The sequence below is a fragment of the Ammospiza nelsoni genome, chromosome 3 (assembly GCF_027579445.1).
Source record: "Ammospiza nelsoni isolate bAmmNel1 chromosome 3, bAmmNel1.pri, whole genome shotgun sequence".
In the NCBI taxonomy this organism is placed as follows: domain Eukaryota; kingdom Metazoa; phylum Chordata; class Aves; order Passeriformes; family Passerellidae; genus Ammospiza; species Ammospiza nelsoni.
The window spans coordinates 72,510,643-72,537,124 of record NC_080635.1 but is presented as its reverse complement, the minus strand read 5'-3'; the positions used below and the strand labels follow the sequence as shown (position 1 = coordinate 72,537,124).

The 26,482-nt window shown below is 41.1% G+C and overlaps 1 protein-coding gene across 1 annotated transcript in view; it reads left to right on the top strand.

Moving 5' to 3' along the window:
* KLHL29 (kelch like family member 29) overlaps positions 1–26,482 on the top strand; it is a 389,148-nt gene that overhangs the window by 46,219 nt on the left and 316,447 nt on the right. Inside the window, exon 2 of the mRNA XM_059469632.1 lies at positions 19,503–19,609. The gene's annotated coding sequence lies outside the window, so the exon portion shown is untranslated. The remainder of the gene's footprint in view (positions 1–19,502; positions 19,610–26,482) is intronic.

Below are 26,482 nucleotides of genomic sequence, written 5' to 3'. Positions count from 1 at the left end.
TCCACAGTTTACATATCTGAGTCTGTGCTTAGTCTTCTGATTGACAATAAGTAGCATTTCCATGTTCCAGCACTGAGTAAACATGTTTTTAGGAAGCAGAATATATCTGTTCTGGCTGAGGAATATACAAGAGGAGTTGTACTATGTCAGTTGTTCAGGTTAAGTTCTTCTTTACCATCTCTTGGGGAAAGAAAGCCAACCACAACAATGTAATAAAACAGATGGAGAACACTGTTTCTTCATATCTTTCTGTGACAGGCAACATTCTTCTAACAGAATTACCTATATTAAATTATGGATGATCTATATTGCAAAACTAACACAAACTTCTGTATTTTCCAGCCATTCTCCCCGTGTTTGTCCCAAATGGCATTCATCTACAGATACTCATGTCATTTCGTTGTGGAAAAGCAAAGCTATACTCCCATGCAGCAAAGTCCCTGATGAAGGGATCTCAGTGAAATGAGTGGGAGCAAGTCACTCTAGATCCATTCTCTGCAGCCCTCAGGCAAATATTGCAAGAAACTTCCTGGAACTTGCTGAACTTCCCAGGGGAAATAAAAAAAAAAGAAAGCTTTTCTTGGTGAATTAAGTTGCAAATATTTTATGTGAAGGTTGGCTGGGAATTCCATCTCGGCATGAGAGACTGTCACCCTAGCTGCTGGGGAGATGCTGTGTGTTCTCCCTTGGGGCAACCAGAGCCTTTGCCCAGCAGTTTGGAGATACCAGGGAAGAAAACAAGATTGGTGCTAACAAGTTCCCGAGGGGGCTTTTGCTCAGCCCTCTTGCATTGTTGTAAACCAGTCTTCTTCTGGGTGAGAAGCAGCTGAGCCAGAGGAGAAAGCAGTGGGGTCCTTGCAGAAGAGCTTTTAAACACAGACATGCCCTTTTGTAATTAACTCCCTTCCCTGCCTAGTATGTCTTGCAAGAAGTTGGGAGTGTTTCACAGGAAATAGAGCAGCTATCACAACAAATGTGGGGTTTGAGGGGTTTCGTTCCTCACCCAGTACTGACCTCATTAAATTGGAGCACAAGTGTTTTGAGGAGGAGCTGGGGGTATCTAGCCTGGAGAAAAGGAGGCTCAGGAGGGATGTTATTGTTCTCTACAAGATCCTGAAAGGAGGCTGGAGCCAGGTGAGGTGTTGTCTTCTCCTGGTTAACAAGCAGTAGGGCAAGAGAAATTGGCCTCAAACTGTGCCAGGGGATGTTTAGATTGAAAACTAGGAAAAATTCTTCACTGACAAGGTGGGCAGGCATTAGAACAGGCTGCCCAGGGAAGTGGTAGAATCACCATCCCTGGAAGTGTTTTAAAAAAAAGTGTAGATGTGCTTAGGTTTAGTGGTGGTCCTGGCAGTGGTGGGTTAATGGTTGGACTCCACAATCTGAGGTCCTTTCCAGCCTTGGTGATTGTGAGCTGCAATTAAAGCAGCATGGGCTGAAGGCCTCACTTGTGACTTAGGTCATCCAGATGTTTGCTGTTACAGTCCTTTTTTAGGCTCTGAATTCCTGAAGGTACTTTAAATGCTGTAATTTTATTTTGGTTTGATTCTGTATAGCTGTCTCTATATTAGTAGACTAAAGAGGGCCAAGGCACAGGCTCAAGTGTACTTGTGCATTTGGGTGATTTCCACATGCTCTTGAGCTGGGTTTTGGGCGAGGGCTTTCCCTAAATCATGCCCAGGTGTGGCCACATCTGTGGAAACAGGCTGGACAGAAATGCATCCTGGGGGAGAGTTCAGGCAACTGGAGTGGCAGCTGCAGTGTACCAGAGAATTGGCACTGACCTGCTAAATGCATCTTACTGGTGTCATACATTTATTAAAGTCAAGAAGCCTTTCTGATGTTCTGTTTAGGGGTTTTTTTTGATGCCTGGAGCTCACACGTCTGTGTATGTACAAACAGGTGTGTGACATGAGAGGCAGAGCTGTTTCTGCCCCATGTGGGAGAGCTGTGGTGGGGAGCAGGTTTGCTTTCCTCCCTGCTGGGAGAAGTGGGAAGAGTTTTACATGCATACTCACATCCCATACCATGCTTTGATAGCCTGGTGGTTGTAGCTGGCTCCTGGGGCTGATTTCAGGTGGGATTTCAGGTCTCAGGCAGTGGAGAGGTTTGAAGCACAGATCTGTGTTTAAGGCAAATGCTTTAGCCACTGAGGCATTGAAGGGAAAGGGAACAATGCTTTCTAACTGCGTAAGGGGAAAAGGCAAAAAATCTCCACTTTTTATTGCTCTTGGCAGAGGGGAAGGGAGAGGAAATGGAGCAAATTCCAGCAGGGAGATCACTCCTGAAAAACAGAAGTGAGGGTTTTACCTACCTGCAAAAGGTCAGATTTCATTATTTATTCCTCTCCATAGTATTTTCCTGGGCTTATGCTAGTCTCCTGGCCACCCAGTATCCCATGATGTGCAAGCCCTGCCCTGGTGTGCCTCACATGGTGCCTGGTGGGGAGCGGAGCACTGCCCTGCCACAAGGCAAGCCCTGCCTCCCTGCTGCTTGCTTTCTGCAAACACTGAATCATCTTTTGTGATCTGTTTTAAGAGCTAGGTGTATTAAGTTGCATTCTCATACTGTTTTAAAGGTGGCATATAACTACAGATCAATGTGGTTTTTATTTTTTAAAAACGTGCTTTACCTGATGTTTATGTTAATTCTTCCTTAATGGTCTTGAGTTACAGTACTCTGAGCTGATTCTGTTACCCGGTCAAATCTCATTCTGGTGCTTTGGAGATACTTGTAAAAATAGTGGTGGGTTTTCACCCCCTTTTTCTAGTATGGTGTTAATTTCTGAAAGAGTTCCATGAAATACAGCCTTAAGTTAATGAAATTAACTTTTCTTGATCCAAGAGATTAAATGTGGCTGTAAATTTTTAAGCAGAACCAGTTGCTGCAATTCTCCATCAAAGAAAATCTTGTGGACTTGAATGAGTAAGACTTACAGAGAGCATTCTCCTGGGGAAGCTGATTAGTTAATACTTGAGTAATACATTTTTCTTTCCTCTCCCCCTGCATCTCCAGACCTGAAACAACAGAAACGATTCCTAGATCAAAAGACCGCTTGAGTCCCTTTTATCGGACAAATACCATAAATGGTAGGCTCTTAACTTTTCACTTGAGTAACGGCTCAGGCTGTCACGATTCCTTTAATAAATTTAAAGTAGGTCATAATACCCACCACTGCATCCTTAAACTGGTATAAATCTTGGTTTTTAGAGTTTTAATTACAGTGGCTGCTCCCATTAGGTGGTCTTGTTTCATGGCAGGATGCTCGACAGCTCTCTTGCTCTAAGTCATTTATGTGGACTGCGGGTATGTCTGTCAAACCATAATGAGCAATGAAAGAATGAAGAATGTTAATTTAACCGATGCTGCTTTTGCTGTTAACGTAAGTACCACCAGCTGCACCTCGTAAACATTTGCTGTTTGCTTGCCGGCGCTTCGCTGTTTAGCGAGGCCTCGCGTGATTGATAGAGGCAGAATCAGACTGATGGCTGGCGTGCCGCAACTTCTCCGGAGCGCTGCTTCTCCGAGTGCCTTTTTGTTGCAAGAGACAGCTCCTAAATTTTAATTGCTTTTCAAGCTACCAAGTGCTGCTCGTGTCAAATGCGGATAATTGTTTTATGACACAGAGGTGCTATAAATTAAGCAGAGGTCAGCGTAGATAATGCGTGCGTTACCTGCTGGAGGAGTGATGGCTGGGTGGAAGTGACATGTAGGAGATGCTCACTCCACTGTGCGGGGGTTCTCGGTGCTCACACACAGCTTCTTAAACAATGGGCCCTAATGGGAAAAGACTGGTTGCAACAATAGCAGTACTTGAAATCACTTTATAATTAGAGAAATTACTGAATAATGCAGAACTCCGCAAATGGCTTTTTTTCCCGACCCATTAAGCATTCAGGTGAACATTCAGAATAAAGCTGCAGACCTCCATTCACCTGTCAGTTGTGGTATGCACTCAGCAAAAGCACATTTTGTTCCCTTCTGGTGGGTCATTAAGAGGGTGATGGACCCCAGGAATTTGACACAGGCCACATGTGCTCCAGTGCAGTTCACCCAGAATCATCTTGCCTTCCTGCTCTTGCTTCACTGATTAAGGTGCTCTTGTACTTCTTGGCATGAAGCTGCTTCTCACTGATATCCTGTCCAGCTTTTTCCTCTTTGCCTGGATAGTTTCTTGAAGTGTTTTTGATCTCTAGCATAGTTCCTTTCTCTCTCTCTGTCCTGATATACCCAGTTACTTTAGAGATGATTTACTACAAATCTCTTTTTTACGCCAAATGTATGTCAGGGTGAAATGCTCTAAATCAGAATTACTGCAGTCTTTAGGATTTAAATTATTTAGGGTTAAAACAAAGAAATTGTCAGAGAAGTAATTGATTTCTCTTTGTTCTGTATTGCATATAACTTATTTTCATAATATACTCCACTTAGTAATAATTGAAATGTTATGAATTGCAACTAAATATCTTAAATTTACACCACTCTTTGCTAATTGTAGTAATATGCTTTTATCTCTGCACACTATTAGGTTTTAAAGCTTTATATTCTCAAAGTAACAAACAATGTACCTTTATTAAATTTTTAACAGATTAATCTGTGGCAAGTTTTTTTTTTTTTATGCAACTACAATCAGTGGAACTCTTTGTTTTGAGTAGAGATAGGAGAGATGCAGAATAAAGTAGAACTGGTGGTTATGACTCACAGGACTGGATGGTTATGGCACCAGACCACAGGCCAGAATCTCATCCTGGCTTCTGGAATACTCCAGAGGGATGAGAACTGTAATCACCATGGATAGAAACTTGTAAAACATGCCAAAATTGTGTGTAGGATACCAGTGTCCTCCGTGGGTCAAAACCTAGCCCATAGTGTGTGTGTTTTTAGGCTTTAGAGTTAAGTTTGATTTATTTCAGAGAATTACATTTATGTAAACTTCCGGTGTCTGTGCACTGAGATGCTGTAGTCAGATTTTTAAAAAATGCTTTCATGTAGTTTAGTTCTAGGGACCTAAATAGGTTATTATAGGGATTCATGCCTGTAAGGCTTTGATATTAGGCTGCGTTATCTTTCCCAGTTGGTTCCCTTTTTCAGCCTGTGACTGAGAAATTAACTTGCCGCGGTCTTATGCTCAGTGGATTGGTCCCAGTAAAGAAAACACTTTCTGTGTAACAGATGGTTGTGTTGAAACAAACAAAATAAAAGTGTACTTCTGGATGGCTGAGGCTGAAAAAACAAGACTTCCTGAGAAAGATTACCAAAGAGAAAGACAAATATATTAGCAGTTATGAAAGTAACTTACTTTACTTTTTAATACACAAACATGCTTGAGTTGACTAGATGTATAATTTCAAGTTGTGATCTTTTTGGTCATAATCTGAAGAGAATTCACTGATACAGAATAACAGAATAGTTTGGGTTGGTAGGGACTTTAAAGATCATAAAACACATCCAATAAAATTTTCTTTAAACCTTAATCTGTTTAAACCCTTATATTAAACCAGAGTTTTAATACTTCATTTTTTAAATTAAATCTGAAATTATTGCATTTTAATCTCATGTAACTGAGAAATATTTGTTTTAATACAACATAGTATGAATTTCATTATGCTTTCTTAAGGGATAAAAGATCATTTCACTGTGTCGTAACAATATTTCCATTTAGTGGGCTGTCTAATTTATAGCTACTAAAAATAAAAGTATTTTTTGTGTAACTCAGAGGATTGCCTTAATGGCCCTGACCAAAAAAAATCCATTAAAATTTCATATCAGCTCCAAAGCAGGATGTTTCCATTTACTGTACAGTTTTTCTTTTGGTTACTCTTTTTTCCCCCCAACCCTTGACTGTATTGTGAGCAAACCAAAGACAAGACCATGTGGCTGTATTCAAGTCCTGTTTCCACTGTTCCAGTGTGTAACTTCATCAGGAGACCAGTCCTCTGCCTCAGTGTGGATTCCTCACCCTCTTCCCATTGGCCAGTACAAGCTTTGAGTGGATTGAGGGAAGCAAATCCCAATTCCTCGGTCCGTGTTGGCTCCCAGCAGCTTTTCCAGTGCTGCTTTTAGCAGCAGCCCTGAAAGCAACTGAAGACTTGAGCTGTGGTAGGAGGTGACAGAGGTTATTGTTGGGTCCTCTTGCCACAGAACTGATTTGAAGCTCACACCTGAACACAGTTTATGGAAATGAAGAAGGGATAAGAGACCAAGCAAGCTATGGGTGTCCTTACCACCAAGTATTTCTTACTGCTGGTTTCAGAGAGGTTAATGCTGCATTGGGGATTACAGTGGTCTGTAATCTGCTATATTGCTAATCCCCATGCACACAAATATGTGCTTATATATTTTTTTTTTTTATTTTAATTTTTTTTTTTTTTCCCTCCAAGAAGGAAAACCTCGGGGCAGTAAGTCTAACTGGGTTGTGTTCACCTTAGTTTTGTAGGCTGGAGATGAGAAAATGAACAAGGAGATAGATACTCCAGCTTTCCAGCTCTTTCTCTTAACCTATGGGGAATCTGGATAAAGAGTAGTGTGTTTGTCCATGTGGAGGCCACAAAAGGGGGATGAAATGAGTGAGACCCACAACTTCATGACTTCTCTAATGAGTTGATAGCAACATTTCTTCCTCTCTGGCAGTGGTCTAAATTTTGCTTGAAACAGATCTGCTGTGTGAAGAACAAGAGTGCTTCAGTGGATGAAATATTCCATGTTTAAAATTGAATGGATGGAGAAAATTAACTTCTGCTGAACAAAAAAACCAACAATGACTTCCGATCTTCTATTAGAAATAGCTGAAGTCAAGTCAGGCTGCATTGAGCAATCAACAAGTAACACTTTTGTTTTTCAACAACTTCACTTACCTCCTGCTAATTTTCATCAAGATTCCAGACAATATAGTACTAACCATTATTTTCTCACCTGGTTTGCTCAGTACTGACAGATAATAGATGATCCTATTACAAATAGATTTGACACTGCATCCATGAAAATGTGAAAATTGGAGTCTCTCGTCATTATTTAAAATGTGTGCTCACTCACTCAAATGAGCTATAAGAGTCTACTTTGGAGATAAAGTAGTCCAGATTGCTGGAAAGGCTGCTCTAGTGTCACCCAGGTTAATGTAGATATATTATGTATTTATATAGCCTATAGGAGGATAACTTTTTAGCAAGTGATTTGAACTGAATATGTACTTGATCAGGACTCATTAATAACCCATGGCCACGCTGTTCTCCTGGTAAGAACTTAGCCTTGCAATCACAAAGATTAATTCTGGGCCTGTCTACTGCACTTTGGGAGAATGCGTCCAAAGAAACGGGTGAATCATACAGAGATCTGTGTAAACTGAGCTATAGATTAAGATCCTGCACTGTCCTTGATATTTTGATTAAAATGACCATTTTTTAGTCACAGTTCTAGAATTTGGAACAATAGTGTTTTTTTCTGAAGGTGATGGGTGCTTACTCACACTGCATCTTAGTTGAGGGTCTGGTGTCAAACTGTAACTTCTGTGCTTGAGATATCAGAGATAAATTGACTTCTTTCCATGAGGCTTGAGGTCATGTCCATGTTTTCATAAAAAATGCTGTCATGTTGTTCAGCAGTTAGTAACTGATGGATTGACACCCAAAGTAGGATTTGATGTGAAAGAGGGAAGAATTGGTTAAAAGTGAGACAAGAAGCATTTTCTCTTTTACTGGTAACTGGATTTTCCTGTTTGATGGGTCATGAGAGACCAGCATATTTGAAGTTCTCTGAAGAACAGACAACATCCATGGACTGTTAGGAAATTCATTATTTTGCACATCTCTGAATCCTAGTTATTACAGAAGCCCTGCAGCTCAGCAAAACAGTTTTGATAGACTTTCTTCTCAATGGTGTGTACCTCTAGCATGGCATTTGGGGAAGTGGTCTTGGACCAGAGAATTGTCTGGATTAGTCATGTGAAGGCAGGGAGTGTTTTGAGAGTCTCTGAATTACACTTATGACAAATGTGGATTGTAAGAGAGGACACTGAGGGGGGAGCATTTGGATGAAGGTAACAGGTGAGATGGAGAGCTTGCACCTGAAAAGTACATCACCAGAGAGCTGAAGCTGGGGAAAGAAGGCCTTTTTACTAATCCTGACATTGCTGTTAGGCCATGAGTTAAAAAATGAGGATGTAAACAGCAGCATCCCTGGTGCTGGAGCATGATCATTGTACATTCTCTCTGTCATCAGCATATTCTCTATGTCAATAAATGGGAGTGTGGTAGTCTTATTCAAAGCCTTTGATGACAGGCTGCAGGACACTGCCTGAGGCTGTAAGACAAATAACAGTGCTCTTCTCCATGGGTGCTATCTGACTTGTAAAAATGAGTACCTTCCTGCCTGTGCCAGTGCTGGTTTGTTAGACACAGGCAAGCTCTCTGCTCCCTGTGCAGCTGCTGAACTTGCACGTGTTTTAGTCAGAGCTGTAAACAGGAGTTTACAAGGGAAGCACTACACTTTGTCTCCACAGATATGGCAAAGCATGAGGAAGATGGCAGTAATTTAATGATGGAAAATTACTTGTTGTAATGCCTCAATTCAAAGTAGTTTTGTGTCGTCCAGGCTTATTGAGGAAGCTTGCTAGTTGGGAGGTACTGGAGGTAGCAGTGATGTGTCACCCACCTAGTGTGCAACTGAAAATATGTGATGGCCAGGATAATATAAATCCTCTAGGAAAATTATTTTTCTTCACTTATCTTGTATGTAGGCATCTGGATGACTGTGAGCAGTGCTGACTCTCCTTAGGGAAGGTTAGTGCTCAGGCTACCCACTGCTGCAAGTTTCTTGGCACCATATGTAAAAACCCTAAACCCTATGTTTTTATATAACCTAATTCTTAAATTAAATCTAGCAGCTCAATTTTAACAGCATGATGTCCTCACACAATTGAATGAATTCTGTGATGGTCATATGTGCTAAATTCAACAATTTACATCTGGAGAACAAGTTCTCACTGTGAAGGAATTGCTTCTTTTTCAAATTATTCTCATGGAATCCAAAGTTTGATTGACTGTAACCTGCGCACCTCCCACACTTCCTTTCTGTCTTTGCTTGCTTTCTTTTGTTTTCTCTAAAGGGGATCTTTTGTAAGTGATCTGCTTGTTCTGCTGTTTCGTTGGGGATGACAAATTAAGCCACAGGTCTTTTTATAGTGTTGCCATTGGGAGGGGGAGAGAGGGGATTTAGGGCTCCACTACTCTGGTGTGCTGCTGGCAGTCAGTTTTGGAAGTTTGGTTCATTCCTTTGGAAGAGTGGCTAAGATCTGTGCCTTAATGCTGTGAGGGTTTCACTCTTGTCATTTTAACAGTGAATTAGGATGTAATAAATGGGACAGTTTGTAAAGGGTTGAATAAGAGAATTATAATTAATGCCAGGTCAACAAGAGCTTCTGGAAAACAGATGTTGTCAAGCTAAGCTGGTACTTATTAAGTGTTTTTAATGTGATTGCAAGTTTGATATTTATGGCTTCTGCAAGGTGAAGCCATAAATACTTGGTGAAACTTGACTTGGTGAAACCATTTTGATTAAGAAACAAGAGCAGTATAGAAACATAGGTATAATTTGGTTTTGCAGGTCTGAGGGATGGGAACTGAGATTGCCCAACTTCACTTTTCAGTTTTGCATCCTCTCCTAAGTCAATTGTCCTGGTCTCCTTCTGAAGTCGCTGAAGAGGAGAGAGTGCCATTGCTCCACCCCGAGTTGACAGTAGGGGAACATGAGCTTGTAGAAAAAGATTTTGTTTTCTGTGTCAACAATCTCTATGTAGGTCCATAGGAGAACTTCAGGGAGGCTGTGCTAAATCTGGGTCTGTCCATACTGCAGACATTCCCAGAATGTTGTGTTCAGGTCTGTCTGCACCTCTAGGAGGTGGCTGAGATAGTGAGGAGATTAGATGTAGAGTGAAGAGTGATGATGGTGGCTAAGGGTGGAAAAACACACATTACAGCCACTGGGATTTCTTGCAGACATTCATTACCCTAATCCAAGAGAAAGAATGAATTTATTAGATTTTCTAGAAAGGAAAAGTCTTCAGTCTCTTTAAAAAAATATAGCAAGATTCCTTGTCTAGAAATGAAAACCAAGAAAACTCAAAATAAATTATGAAAAAAAACCCAAATAGGTTTTGACAGCCAGAATAATTAATCACTAAAATCTTTTGCCAGCACCAGAAGGCCTCACTAGAACTTTGGTAACTATTCCAGTCTGAGGGTTTTTTCTTCCTGAAAAAAGCAACAAATTAAGTCATGTGCCTTATAATGCGCAAGAGAATCAGACTGGAGTCAAAAAAGGACTGCTGTGATTATGCAGTCTGTTAAAAGTATGTTGGTCCCTGTGAAGAGGATATGGTTTTCCCTGTTCTGGTCAGCTTCTCAGAGCCTTAATTGCATAGGGATGCTGCATTCTCCTGGCATATGGCAGTGTTAGTTCACATCGTAGCAGAAGTGGTTGCTTTTGCCCTTTTGAGCACAGGCTGTTGTTTCCAAGCTATGGTACTGTGCTCTCCCTTCCCTTTTTTGTAGCATCAGACCCAACAGAATGAGCTGTCATCATCCCTCATGTCTCTGGTACATCATGAACCAAGTGCAGTTCCTGCTTGGTTTCTTGGCATTGTGCAAGGCTTCAGATAAGACGGAGGGACACAAAGACTCTGAAGAGCCAAGTACTTACTTTGCCACCATCCTGATTTTTTTTTGCAGCAGCCTGATCCTATCCTGCTGCTCTGCAGCTGCCTCATAGCATTTCTCCCACACTACAAAAGGCAGGATCTGGCTGCTCTTAACATCACCTGCAGTTGGTTGTGTTACCTGACTCCCCAGCAGTCTCTGAGAGTCTTACTAGAAGAGTAGGGCTTTGTATTAAAAACCATCAGGAAATAGCAAACCAACAGGTTTTGTTCTGCTTCTGTTGGCTTTTGACAAATATCTGGAAAAGACATTGAACTGCAGAAAGTCAGTTCATGGTGTCAAATAAGTTGAGGTCTTCTCAGTCTCAAATGTTTCAGTGCTTTTAATGTGAGTCTCTCCAGCTGCTTCAGTGAAGCATTGACATTGAGAAAATATGTTAGTCAAGCTGTCCTAAAACTTTCAGTCTTTTAATCTCAATGCCTTCAAGGTATTTCAGAAGAAGATATCTTTGCTGGTCTTTGCTTCAACAAAGAAATAAAAGATACTTCAACAAATGTACTTCCTTGCCTGCTATCTTTAAACAAAAAGTTTAGAGGGTTTTAAACTAAAGTTGTCAGTGGAGAGGAATCTCAATCCACCCCACTCCTATCAGTGTGATGGCAATGCCAGCAGGAGATGCCCAGAGCCAGGAGAGGGAATTGCAGGTCTGCAGGAGAGTGCCTGAATCCAAGCCAGCTTCCTCTGGGGCCCAGCTTAATGCTACTGTGCAGAAGTGGGGAATAAACAAGAGATAGAGACATGTGTGCCTGCAGGGCTGTGGTCTTACTGGCCTGGTGGAGACATGCCAGGATGGTTCCTGTGACTGAAATGTTGGAATGGAAGGATGTAGGCTCTTCACAAAGTGCAGGAGGTGGAAATGAGGAAGTGTTAGTGGCCAGGGGGAGTGCATGGAGATCTGCCTGGGTGGGGATTGATGAGAAGCTGACTGAGAGTTTATGGGGCAAGATTAAAGGGAGGACAGGGACAGGTAATTTTTCTGCCTTGGTCTTCACTGACAGGTGTTCCAACCCCACTGCCTGAGTTGCAGAAGGAAAAGGCAGTGATTGGGAAAATGAAGAACCACCTGCTGTAGGAGATTATGACTTTGAGAACATCTAAGGAAGCTGCAGGGGCACAAGTCCATAGGACCTGATGAAATGTGTCTGTGGGTTCTTAGGGAACTGGTGGATGACATCACTAAACCATTATCCGTCATGTTTGGTAAGTTGTGTCAGTGTCACGAAGCTCCCACTGATTGGAAAAGAGGAAAAATACCTCCCATTGAAAAAGGAGGACATGGGGAACTGTAAAACCAGTCAGTCTTACCTCAGTGCCTGGCAAGTTCATGGAGCAGATTTTCCTGGAAACTATGCTAAGGCACGTGGAAAATCACGAGATGACTGGTGACAGCTGGCATGACTTCACTGAGGGCAAGTCATGCCTGACAAATCTGGTGACCTTCTGTGATGGGGTTAAGGGCATTGGTGGATAAGGGAAGCACAACTGATGTAACCTACTGAACTTGTGCAAAGCATTTGATGCGGTTCCATGTGAAATTTTTGCCTCCAAACTGTGGAGACATGAATTTGATGGCTGATGGATAATAAGTTGGCTGGTTGGTTGCACTCAGAGTTGGGGTCAGTGTGTCAGTGTCCAAATGGAGAGCGATGATGAGCTGCATTCCTCAGGGGTCAGTTTTGGGACTGGCTCTGTTTGCCATCTTTGTTGGCAACATGGACAGTGGGACTGAGGCACCCTCAGCAGGTTTGCTGGTGACACTGAGCTGTGTGGTGCAGGTGACACACTGGAGGGAAGGGATGCCATCCTGAGGGGCCTGGACTGGCTTGAGAGGTGGGACTGTGGGAACCTCATGGAGTTCAACAAGGCCAAGTGCAAGGTCCTGCATCTGCATCAGGGTCACCCCAAGCTCAAAAACAGTCTGGGCAGTGAATGGATTGAAAGCAGCCTTGTGGAGAAGGAGTTGGGAGTGCTTGTGGATGAGAGGCTGGACAGGACCCAACAATGTGCACTTGCAAAGTCACCAAGGATCTTCTTAGGGCCATGATGATGATCAGAGGGCTAGAACATCTCTCCTGTGAAGAAAGACTAAGAATTGGGGTTGTACCTTTAGGTACTGGAAGGCAGCAGTAAAAAAGCTGGAGAGAGACTTCCTACAAGGACATGCAGTGATAGGACATGGGGGAAAGGCTTTAAAATGCAAGAGCAGATTTGGATTAAGTGTTAGAAATTTTTTACTGTGAGGATGGTGAGACACTGGCAGAGGCTGCCCAGAGAAGCTGTGGCTGCCCCTGGATCCCTGGGGAGTGTTCAGGGCCAGGTTGGATGGTGCTCTGAGCAATCTGGTCTACTGGAAGCTGTCCCTGCCCATGACAGGGGGTGTGGCAAGGTGATTTCTCGGGTTCCTTCCACCCAGACAATTCTGTGGTTCTGTGACCTTCTTCCCATGTCCAGCAAATCCAGTGGACTTCAATGAATTGTGAAGTTGACTCTACTTCAGGGCAATCTACTTTTTCGCTAGAGTGTATGTATTTGTTGTTCAAGAACTGTCACTATTAGGGTTAGGAATTTTTAACTGAACATTTATAATCCATTAAAACTCCATAATTTTTGAATAAACAATCTTTTTAGTACTTTATTTTTACATGGGAATATTTTACATATCTCTTTTTGAAGCCTGGACATATCAGCAGCTCTTTTTGAGCTTTTAATGGGAGTTAAAAAGTAAATAAACTGGGAATGAGTTAGAAGTTTTTACTTGCATCCTAAGAGTGATCTCATTTGGAGTCTTAACTACAGCATACCACAGAACTTAATGTCATCTGGATAAAGCAATTCTATGTTTAACATGGTTTGGGGGAGGAATAGTGAATTACATCCTCTAAGGATGGGCTCCTAAAGTGTCTGTCTGCATTTCTTTCTGGAATTTTGTTTAGTTGGTTTGGTGTGTATGCTTTAACTTCATTTGCAGCATCAACTAAAGGCCATTTAAAAAAAAGGATGGGACTGGACAGACTATTAATGCTGACTAGCTGATCTTCTAGGTCTCTAAACTCACTACTAACCTGTAATATCTGTACATCTTTTAGTGTTTTGAAAGCATTTTTTTTAAATGAAAATGTGTCTGTAAATCATCTTGGCAAACTTTGTCATAATTGCTCATTGCGTTTGAGTTTGCAAAAATAGCTTTGTTTATGATGTGGTATTTTTAATGGCATATTTCACTGTTTCCATTTAAACTTCGAAGTGACATCTTTGTTTTTCCCCTTTAAAAAGGAGCATAATCCAGATGTCTGTCAAAAGAGTTGTTGATATAGCATTTTATGAGTAATCCTTATGTTTGAGGTTTTTGTTTTGTCAGAACTGTTTGCCAAGCTCTTATGAAGCTCCCCATGAATATTATTGATGTATACTTCCTTTTAAAGAAGTGATTATCCAGGCAGGAATACAAACTCAACAGCCAGTTCTAAACCACAAATGTTTTCTCAAAATTTATGTGATGTCACAGGAGGAGTTAATTTGTCGATGTTATGGAACAGGGGGAATACTGAGTGAATATTATTCTCCTCTTCCCTTTCCACTTGTTAACCCTTCAAAACACAGGCCAGCAGTTGAGTCTGGGGACCTCAACTATTGCACAGAGTGACCTTAGGGGTTATTGGGTGTCTAAATCTTTGATAAAGAGATGTTCATAGTTCCCAGCCTGTTTTCAGAGAGATCAGCGCGATTGCGAGAAACTCAGTAAAACATAGCAGGTAGCCTTAGGTGTCTAGCAATTATCATTTCAAACCCAGAGCTGATGGTACAGTGATGCTCTCATTTGTTGCTGCTAAAAAGTTTTCTATAAATATTTGAACATTATGCGTGTGTAGACATCCTTCTCTAGTAGTTTTTTCTCATGTAGTTCCTTAGTTTAGGTGGATATGGCTTAAATTCTTTGGACCTCCGTGAGGACTGGCAGCATTGCCAGGCTTTTCCCAAGCATTTCAGAATCCTTATGGCTTCCAAATGCCCTGGGATCTGCAGACCTCGCAGCATTTTAGCTTGCAAATTAGTAGTTGGCTTGTTGTCAGTTGGGGAAAAGAGAGAGCTGTAAATTCTGTAATAAATAATATATTAGGGTAAACAGAACAATAGTATTCTGCAGACATCGTGGTGCAGAGCAGTCACTCCTTTCCATAAAGTCAGATGGGACTGTGAAAATGGATGCATCCTTCATTTCCAGCCCTGTGTTTTATTTTTTTATCCCAGCCTGCAACTCTTGACTGCAGCTCTGCTGAACTTCAGAGCCTGTGTAGCTCTTATGGGATCTGTAATTACTCCCTTCTCAAACCACTTGCTTGGCTTCTGGCAGCAGTAGGACAACAGGTTACCAGGCATTATAGAGCTTTTCATGGTAAACATGCTCAAGATAACAGATAAAGACAGCAGCACACAGTTGTCCCCAGCCTGGCAGCACTGACACCTTTGGGTGTGTTGGTCTGTCCTTACCTCCCGTGTCCATACAACTTCCCAGCCATGCTGAGCTCAGCTCTTTGACTGATGTGATTTGGCAGATACAAAGCCTATAGCACCCTTCTGCTGCCTGTAAAGCTTCCACTTAGCCTGCCTAGCAAGTGCTCATACTTTATGTTGGAGTTGGCTTTTCCCCCTCCCTTTGATTTGCTTTCCTTGGCCTTGTTTATTTGCAGAGAGGGTGTTCTGTGTCTGGTATTTCATTCCTGTTCTTCAGCCCCTGCCCCAGGCTGTGGTACCTGACTTAGGAGAGGTTGTTTGCAGGGCAGAGCATCTTGTAAAGGGCATTTTAAAAGCACTTTATGCTTCAGAGTTGATTTATAGCTTGTCTGCACAGGCAGGCTTTCATAGAATATTTTTGTCTTAAACTTTTTCTGGGTAATTAACCTACAATAACTGTGTCCACATCCTTGGCTTCATCCTTCTTGTCCAAATACGTTTTTCAACCACAGGTGAGACATGGGAGGGCACTGCATGGAGCATTGCATCCTCACTGGGGTTGATGTTGTGCAGCTCTGCTGCTAAGTGATCTCTTATTCAGGGAAAGTGATCTCTTATTCAGGGAGGCTCTGGAACAAAGAGTCCCTCCCTGCAGTACTGAGTTGCAAAATGTTGCTGCCTGCTCCTTGCCTTTCTTCAGATCTGCTGTATGGCTTTTGGATATTTTGTCTGTGACAGAGAAGCTCTGAAGGACTGTATTGCTGCGTAAGAAAATTGTGGTTTTGGCTTGACATTGTATGAAATCATTGTCTCCCTCATCCTCTCTTGCCTTTTGGACGCTTCTTTTGTAATTTACTATTTAAAGCTGAGCTTTCTGCTTGCTCCTTGTGCTGTTCCCATATCTCATTGTTTGCTGGTGCAGCTGAACTCTTCTTTGGCCAACCCACAACTGTAGAGGGGAGTCCAACTGATGCAGCTCCTCCCTTTAAAAGATCCAGACCTGCTTCTCACTGACCAGGTCTTTCATGCCAAAGGCACTTCTGATTATTCCATCTCTTTGTGAAGATACTTGTGTTGATGAGAGGTGAGCTGACTCCAACTTTTCATACCATGGCCTGCAGCTGACTTAACCTGAAGAAAGAGCTCTCTCCTTCAGAAAAGAGGAGATGCAGTATCTAAAGTAGATAGCTTTAGATCCAGTTGCTTCAAGTCACTTAATTTAGAAGCGTAGGCACAGGACAGAATCCTTAACCTGTCTATTTTGCAGTAGTTAGGCTCCCAAAGGAGAGATAAGGCTGCCTGTAAGGCACCTTCAGCTTCATGAGAATTAATACAGGGAATGCAGGTTTTACCTCTGTGCAGGGTAGTGCACTATGATGAGAGACAGCCTGGGTTTGCTGTTAAAGCTCCTTGCTGTGCTTCTGCCTTTTCCAGTTTCAATATTTTATTTTAGTGCTTCAGAACTGCCTGGCAGGTGTTGCTCCCCCACAATGGTAACTGCAGTAAAGTTCTGGTAAGCTTAAAAGCCTTTCCTATAAGGAGCCAAGATTTTCTAAAGCAGGGGAAAGAAAACTTACCCAAATGCTAGTAAATCATGTAAGTTGCAGTATGTTAAAGACCATTAAGTATGCCTTTGTATTTTCCCAAGTGGTTTTTTACACTTCTCTGGAATTGTATGTCCAAGAGTAAGTGAACAGATTTTGAACTTTGGCCCATCTTTGTGTACCGTTTTCACAGTGACAAGTAATTGCTTTTCTTGTTCCTTCATTTCCTTCTGATTCTTCTTTCTTCAGGTGTCCCATATCCAGCTGTGAGTTGTTTTGCCTTTCTATATCACACTGCTGTCTAGAGCCTGCCATGTGCTTTGTCAGTATTCTTCATGTCTTTCATTACTGAGGTGAGAGAGAAAAAGCTTTCCTTCATGTAAAACTGTCATTGGCTACCCAGGCTTCTTCCCTATCTGAAACCCATTTTAGTTTTATTAGTCTCAAATGTTTTTTGCCATTCTGTGAAGTTCTGGAACAAGAGTCCTGAGATGGCTTTGAGAAGCGTGTGGTTCCCTAAGGAGATCTTTCAGAGTTGCTCTGGCCTAGTGTTGCCCTTGGAGATGATGGGGTAACTATGATATGATGAGTCACTATGCAAAACAGAAATTACTCCCGTGAGTAATTTCCCTTTTCTTCTTTCCATAAAGTGCCTCATGAAAACAGTGCTGTTTTTCAGCAAACTAAAAGCTAAATAAAGATAATATTCCCTTTTTGTTTCAGTATTTTTAGGTAGTCCATGGTATATTCCTTCATTATCTTGTGAAAGTCAGAAATACTAAATTAAAAAGTCAAAGCAATTTATTCAAGTAGTGTTAAATAAATAAATAAGTAGACCAGCTATTAGAAAATCCTTAGCTCCAAAATGAGTCTAGACCTGTAAAGAAGACAGGCTCAGGAAGAGCATGGAGCTCTGTTTGATGGACTCAATGGTAATGATGAGGGATAATGTTGCTTACATTTCCACATTTTCCCCAGCCTTTCATGTGTTTCCTCTTCCATCATCTTATGTTTTCAAGAAACTAATTTGCAGCTGGCTAGTGCTTAGACAGCACAGAGTTTTTTCTACTTGGAGCTTTCCAACCCAAAGGTGGCCTTGAACACCTTCAGGTCCAGAGATGGTCTTTGCTCTGATCTTCTCTCATAGTGGGTGGTTCTTTGTTTCCCCAGTCCCTGCCTGCACCTCGGGTAGTGTTGGTGGAGCACCTGCGACTGAAGACTGGGGCAAAAAAGTCATTGAGTATCTGATGTTTCCCATTTCCTTCTGGAGAGGGCCAGCATTTTCACAAGTCTTCTCTGTTGTTACAAAAGTACCTATAGAGGCCTTTGGTGTTGCCCTTGATGTCCTTGGCCAGATTTAGTTCTATCAGCACTTCAGCTTTCCTAACCTGATTTGGGATGTCATTCATCTGGCCCATGCTTTTAAACTTTTTTTTAGTGGTTCCGTCTTTTTCCCCCATTTCTCAGGCTGATGGTGCATTGTGCCTCTCAGCCAGCTCTCATTACAGATCATTCATTGCAGCATGAGCCATTTGGTCAGCTAGTCAAGCCAAAGTTGCTACATGCTTCATTTGCAGAAATATAGTAGGATTTTAGCAGTTTTATTAAACTCTTAATGGAGCTCATTGCCTGACTGATCTACAAAGTGACCTTGAAGTCATTCAGTTTTTTTATGTGCTTGTACCCTTACCATCCTCACCTTCACCCCACCTCTTTGGGCTGTAAATATTCAGCACTGAACCAATTTTAGGCTTTCACAAGGGAAATTATTTGGTCAGGCTATTTAAACATAGCAAAAGTCATGCATATATTCTGAAATAATATCCTAGCAGTGTAGGGAGATAACTTCCAAGGGTATGTTTAGTGTGCTAAAGTTTCCAGAGCTGGCAGGTTGGATTAGTGAAGTGTTACTCTACCACTTCAAAATTATTATAAATACATAAAGTTTATATAAAGGAAAAAAGGCTTAAGCTGAGGCAATGGGATGGAAGCCCCAATTGCATTGCAGAGGGAAGTGCACTGTAAACTTCGCACTCAGATTGTATCAACTCAATTACATGTATGCAGCAATCTTGTCATTGTAAGAATCTTCTTGGTAGAAACTGAAACTCTAGGCCTAAAAACATGAAATCAATAGGCACAGTTATATCCACTTAAAAAAAATTTGTATTGATTTGCAGATAACAACAGCAGTTCATTCTTGCAGGATTACATGCCACTTCCTGTCATAAAGATTACTTCAATATATATTGCATCTGAGATGGAGACTGTAGGGATAAAACTGCTTTGCTTTAATGAATAGTCATTTTACTCTGTGCATTAAAATGAGATATATTCCTTTAAATTTATCTCCAGGGATTATTTTGATTTCATGGGCAAACTCTGTGTTACCAAAGACTCTAGAACACTATTAAACTTTTAAATAGTCTTAGGTTGCCTTGTTTTTGCAAGTGCTTGAACTCATCCTCTCTTTGATAGCAACTAATTAAGCAAAATATCGTGCTCTTTCTGGTCTCCTCCACATCCTTGATTAGAGGGTTAACACCATGTTATCTTGGGTATTAGGTGTTCTTTGCTAAACCCTGAGTGCCTACCAGCATCTAACTGTCTGTGCTTTGGAACAAATCTCTGTCACCTTCTGGGGTTTGAGTTCTCTATTCTGATCATGGTGGTCTCCCATTGAGCAGCTTTTTTCTGTTTTTTATTCTGGTGCTGTGATTCATTTGAAGCCTATTCTCATTACACATCGGTGATTTCATCTTTGTGTGTTAAAGTAACTCTTTTCACCTCTTTCTAGATAATCTGGCTTCCCAGAAGTCTTCTGCTCAATGCAAGGGTTTGCTGTCCTGTTTACTGACTGTTACACCTGAGGCTGATTTTGATACAGATTGTGGATATCGCAGGGTAAGTGCGCAGATGTCTCTTTTTCTTGTGGCTTTTTTTTTCATGGTCTCTTCCTTGCTTACAGAAACACAATTTGGGCATTGCTCTCCATTTCGGTGGCTGCAGCAAGTCTCTATTGCAGCACATGCAACTGAGCATCTGTGTTATAATAGAAAAATACTGTAATATGATAAATGTTAATGCTGTAAACCTGATCAGGAGTGTTTTAATTTGGTGGTGTAGCTCCAAGAGAGAGCAAAGTTTTCTGTGTGTATAGGCCTAGACTCACAGGGCCATATCTTATAAAACTGTAAAAGCTGTAAGAGGCTTATTCGGGTGTAGTGAACTTTAAGTTTTAAGCTGATAAAAGTGCATGTATTTTTATATTACAAATGAAACATTCTTCATAATGTACATAGTTAAAATATCTGTGAAGTTTGCAAGATTGAGTTCAAATATTTGGAAAAGGGAGATTAAAGGTTAGTTGGTTTCTTAGGGGCATGGGAAGGGAAGAGAAAGAACTGATTCCCTCTCTTATCCAAATCTACTATGCACATTACAGTAGAAACTTAAATACTTGACTTCATTGTTGAATGACTCTTGTGGAATTTTTCACCTCCTGCCTATGGGAGGAAAGTTCAATTTTGTGAACAGAGATTTGATTTTTTTTTTTTTTTTTTTTTTTGCTTCTTCCTCAGTCTTGATCCTGCCTGCTATTTTCTTGCTTATTCCCTTTTCTAGCTTCTTTTTGCACTTCTCTGTTTTTTCATTATGGAGCTAATCCTGTGCCTTTATGCTGTTTCTTGTCCTCTTGGCCTCCTTCAACCAGCTTTCTTGCTTCTTCCATCCAGATACGTAATTTTTTGGGGATAATTCAGGCTGGAAAACACCAGTCTAGTTCAGCCTCCTGTTCAGAGCAACGTCACTTTTAAAGCAGGTTGCTGGGGACCAAATACAGTTGGGTTTTGAATATCTCCAAGAATGCAGACTCCAAAACCTTGTTAGACCCCTGTTACCATATTTCACCACCTCATGAAGGATATTTTCTTCATTTATAACCTGAACTTTCGTTGTAGCTTCTTTGTACTTGTTATATCACTGCCCTTTCAAGAATAGGCTCACTCTGTTCTCTTTGTACCTTCCTTTTGGGGAATTAGAAAATGCAGTAAGATCTGGGGGAGACCTCTGTTCCAGACACCACTATCCTCCACTGGACTTTCTCCAGTATATCAAAGCCTTTGTGTTCTGGAGGGCTCACAAATCCTTCAGGAATGGGGAAGATTGCTTCCCTGGGCCTGCTGGCTGTGCTCTCACCAGCGCAGCTCAGAATGGACACACTTGGGTTTGTGCCAAGGGCATGTTGCTGGCTCAGATTGTACCCACTGTCTGTCAAGACTACTAAGTCCCATATTATTTTTCATATTTTCAGTTTGTTTGATCTTTCTTATACACTGTCATGCATTCCTTACTTCCAGCATTTGCTCTTTCTTCACAAGATTCCTTATTGAACACCTCAGTATCCCCAGTGCACCTTCATCACAATGTTTCTGGCAACCTCTTCCCATAAATGTGCATGAGCTACACTTTGGAAATAGTGAAACTCTCTTGGAAATTAGTTTATTTCTTTAAGCTTAGCTAGTTTAAAGAAAGCTAGCTAGCTTAAAGCTTTCCATGTAACTTTAATAATTTAAAATTCTTTTTCAATTCCTCTCATTAATATATTCACAATAGATCAGGAAATTGTGTGTATGCTTGGGTGTGTACAAGTGTGCATGAGAGAGTGTATTTAATCCTTTTTTCTGTACTGCCAGTACACAACCATAAATAGTGTATATAATAATAATATGTATATGAAACTTGCTGGAAATCAAGTCTGAGTTATGAACAAGACTTACTTTATATTCCTTCTTTATGTTTGTCCCTGCATGTGTGTGTGTGTGATGCTACAAATTGCAGATGCCAACAACTGTAATTGTAGTAGTGGTTAAATCAAACGTTCTGCTCTTTTTCTTTTTTTGGTGGCCCTCACGATGAGTAATGCATCTGCTTTTTCTGTATTTTAGTAGAGCATGTATGTTGGGAGATATACCAGAGAAGAAACACCCAGGAATACAGTCTCGGCCTTAGCTTGACATGATGATCAGATGGTTCTTGGGGAAAGGAGATGTAGTCCTGTCTTCCTGGAAGCTTTGCTGTCTGATTCCCTAGGGGAAGCACCAAGAGGACAGTAGTAGTCCAGTGCTGAGTTCATCATTACTAGTTTGGCCAGGGTGGCTGGAGCTCCTGTGCAAATCCCTCTGTTTGTATCTGCCAAGGATAACAAAAGAATGCACTGGAGTGCAAGTGGAGCAAAGGGGGTTAAAAATACTAAGTCAGGGGAGGAAAAAATTGAGCAAAAAATAAGAGAAGTGGAAAGGAAAAAAAAATGTGCAGAAAGGAGGATAAAGATTTGCAAGAAAGTGTGTTGGTTTTAATTCAGAGGAGTGTTGTTCAACTCATGAAGTAGTTGTTACACTAGTGCAGCTCATACGGTGATGAGTGACAGTTTAATTCACTTTCTGTGGTGGGGAATGTCTAGTAAATCTGGCTTGTGATAAGTTGCCACATTGCCTAGTCACATCAGTATGAAGTGTCTGGGATAATCTTAGGCTGAATATCCAGTTACTGCAAAGTGATTTTGTTGAGCTGTAGGATGCCCATGGGCGTTTCTGCCACGGTGGCTGTGATCTGGTTATATAACGTATGTGTAACAAAAGAATTAAAAACTAGTAATTTGGAAATGAGAAGCCAGCTGTGTCCAGGCTTCCTCTTCGAGGCTTCTGTTGCAGGAGAGAAATTGTTAGAAAAGGCTGTGAGTTTCAGGATGGACTCCCACTGTCTCCTTCTGGTAGTGAGTTGCATGTAGGAGTTGCACACTTGTCTGTCTCACCCATTTTTGGATATTCCTAGCTCAGCTGTTCCCCTTAAAAAGCCTTTTAACTCAATTTTTCTGAAGGATATAAATAGTATTTCTGCATGTTGACTGTAGCCCTGTATATCCTGACAGTCACGTGTGGTTGCAGTTTTTGTATTCCAGTTGAAGAAGTACTTAACCCCAGTGTTTTCTGGTTCAAACTGAATTAATTTTCACCATATGCAGCATCTCTTACAATAGTACGGGTGGTGGGGAGGAATTTGAAATGATGTTGAGAGCTGTTTTGGTGATGAAGTTATTTTAATAACTGTGGGTCTCCCTACGCAGCAGACTGATTGTTTTTGGAGTATTTCTTAGGAGGAGAAGTCAGGAAGGTGTGTAAACTCTAAGCGAGACCTCAAATGACCACGTGTGTTTAGGAGCTTGAGCAGAGTGATTGTGTTTTGCTTTTCATTTTTCACAGTTTTCAAGTGGGTGAAAGAAAAGATTTGGATTTGTTCCATTTTATCCCTTTCAGAAGAAGGAGCAAGCCAAATAAAGCAAAAAACAGTTAATCACAGAAATCCAGGGTCACACTTCTTGGGTGAATTTGTGATAAGCTTTGGGATGCAGCAGAGAAACCAAACGGCAACCTCACTTGTCTTTGGGATGGTGTTCAAAGAACAGTTCAGTTTGGGAATGACCTTGGAGGGATTATCTTGCCCAAGCTCCTGCTCAAATCAGGCAAACTGCAGAGGCAGGGCAGGTTGTTCAGGGCTGTGTCCGTGTCCAAGCAAGTCCTTTAATACCCCTGAGGGTGGGGCCTCTGCAGCCTCCCCACAGCCATTCTGCTGCTTGAGCATCTGCTCTCAGTCCTTCTTCCTTTTCCCTTCCCAGACTTTCCCTTGATGCAGCTTGCACCTGTTACCTCTCTTACTGCACACCCCAGGGAGGTTCTGGCTCGCCACATGCTCCCCACCTTTAACCATCCACTAAATCATGACAAACTGGGGATACATGGTAATAAAAAGCTCAAATCAGTGCTTCCCAAGCACCTATGAATCAGGCAGTATTTTCTGACTTTGCATCCATTTCTTGGGGTTTTTTTGGGGGTTTTTTTTGAGTTGTTGTTTGGTTGTTGTGTTGTTGTTGGTTTTGGTTGGTTGTTTTTTAGAGGGGGTTGGCCTGTGGGTTTTTTGGGGGGGGGGGTTTGGTGGATTTTTTTGTTGGGGTTTTTTTGGAGGTTTTTTTTTTTGTGTTTTTTGTCTGTTTGGGTTTTTTTGCTTTTTTTTTTTAAGAGAACTCTGATTTTACTGTGCTGTTATGTCGGGGAGCAAGGATGGAGTGAGGCACAGACAAGACTCACTCTTAACATTTCTTTAGGTGCCAAAAATACCTGTGTTCATTTCTGCCTATAGATAATACATGTCAAATAGACATGGATTTAGTCACAAAAGCTTGGGGTTGGATATGGTTCCCATTCCTGTCTCTTCCACAGCTGTCTTAGTAATAGCTGTGCCTCAACTTCCATGCCTTTAAAATAGAGATTATGCACTCTTATTCACAGGAATTGTAGGAATGCTACAAGTCCTACAGTATCTTTAATGGTTTTAGTTACTTAGGAGAAAACTGCTGTAAAAAAGGTTAAAATATATATTTTTATGGTATAAACTATATGTTTGTACTTTTACAGATTTATGTTAACTCTATACTCTTTGTAGGCTGCTTTTAAACCTTAGAAGTGTTATTCTGCAATGCATTGTGTTACTGTACAAATTGGATGCTTTTATCCAAATTATGTGTTGGAAATCAAAGGTGACACACACAGGGGTTGTTAGGATAGCCTTTTTTCACACAGAAGATTTGGAAGTAGAAAGAAAGCTTAGAAACTTGATTCTTTTTTAAAAAAGTAAGTTCTTTTATAAAAGCAGTTAAGTATTCTTTCTGTCAGCTTTAATAATAATGAGCTTTTTGGTGCTGGGATGAGCGATAATTGCAAATGGCAAAAAGTCATCAGAATGTTGTTGCTCTGATTGCAGATTTTATTAATCGTAAAAGAAATGATTCACCTAGAAAGGCTCTTTTATAAGTACTCATTTATATGAAGATTTTTCTGCCTAATTTATTTTGTTTTTAAAAAAAAATTTAAAAACCCCACAAAACTCCACAACCAGGAACCTGCATAAACGTAGTCCTGTCCTTCAAAGCCCTGATTATTTTGTCCTTCCTATCTAGTTTGCTTAAAATGTCACCTGTGCTCCTTCTTATCAGTGGCACCAATCTTAACTTTGCCTCCTCTTCCTCAGAAGTATACATGAAGCTTCTTGGAATTATTTTGTAGTTGAGTACTGTGCATCTTCTCTGCATGAGTTTCCTCCACTTTTAAAAAGGATGTTTATCTTTTATGAATGACTTCTTGGGTAGATGAGTTGTTTGGCCCTTTACATGTTTCTGATCTCATGATGTGTTGGGATTTGCAGATGTAAATTAAATTTTCATCTGTTTTCTCCCACTCCCTTTTATGTTGTTTTCAACATGAGTCTTGAGTTAATAAAAAAATGGAGCACATCCTTCACTGTAAGAATACAATTAATCAGTGAGCCTGCCCTGTGAGCTTAAAGCAGGGTACATGCTAAAGTATCTCTTTAATTGGAGTTTTGGATGGTAAACTCTTTGGGGTAATGGTGCAGCCTTTACATGTGCCTGCTAGAGAATTCATACAGAGAGCATTGCTACAGCATGAATATTCAACAGCTGCCTGCCCCTTATTCCTTATGCTGAAATATTAATAGAGCAGTGATTCTTCCCCTAATCATGCCAAGATCAGGTGCCTGTCAGTAATCCTACTGACAATATCCCAGTATCCTGCACACAGCCCAGCCTTCTTGAGGGATCACACCTTCCTGGGCCACACTGAACACCAGCTGCTCTCAGTAAATGCACAACTGCTGTTGTTAAAATCCTGACGGGCTCTGCTCCTGGCTATGTGCCACCAGGTCATCCTTTCAGCCTGTGGGAGGACAGTAACTCTAACGGGGCAATAAAGCTGCTACTCATCACAGCAAAAGAGACTTCAGATGTGCAGATGGAGAAGTACTTTGCTGTAATGCCCATGTGACAAAGCTGTCTTTGAACTTTGCTGTATTGAGATCCTTCACCTGGCATTGTGATCACTTGGGCCTGGGTTGCAGGAGAGTTTGTGGCAAATCCTCTAAGGAAGTGCAGAATTCCTGTGCCCTGCCATGCTTTGGGCTGTAACTTGAAAACAGAAATTCACAGGATTGATGTGGCAGACTTCTCAGTGTATTTTCTAAACTAATATTTAAAGTATGCCCCACTAATTCTGTTCTCAGAGTTGTCTGTTGAAAGTCTAATGTATTTTAACACAAAATTATGCAGGCTGAAGTGAAGTTGGGTATGGTAGTGCAGCAGATTCTTCTGTTTCCTGTGTATTTGAAAGCTGAGAAAGCTTCTGCTGAAGTCAGACAACACTGGCTTGTCAAATTGCTCACGAACGAAAAGATTGTTCTTGGATGGAATTAATTTGCAGTATCTCATTTACTATCTTAGTTTTGTCATGAATTTCCCCTACTCGGCAGCCTGAAATGCCAAGTGAAAAAGTGTTTCAGTGGGAGATAATATAATATATTAAGAAAATGTTATTGATCACAGTATGCTTTTACTGGAAGATGACTTTTTCTGACCGGAACACCAGGGACTTTGCCTTGTTATAGTAGGAAAATGTATTGTAATATGCAAACAGGATTATTGTTAAGGTCACAGCAACTTTGTTTTTACATTCCACTTCTACTGGAAGCAAGCTTCTCCGCAGCTAATGCTGTCAGCTGTGCTAGAGTAAGAAGAATTTCAGTTTTGAACTTCCAAGCAAGAGATTGCTGCAAGTGTTCTTAGTTTTTGAAGTAGGGAATAAATACTGTTTTCCACATCACCAAAGATCAGGACTATAATTCCATAGGGATTACTGTAAGCATTTCATTATG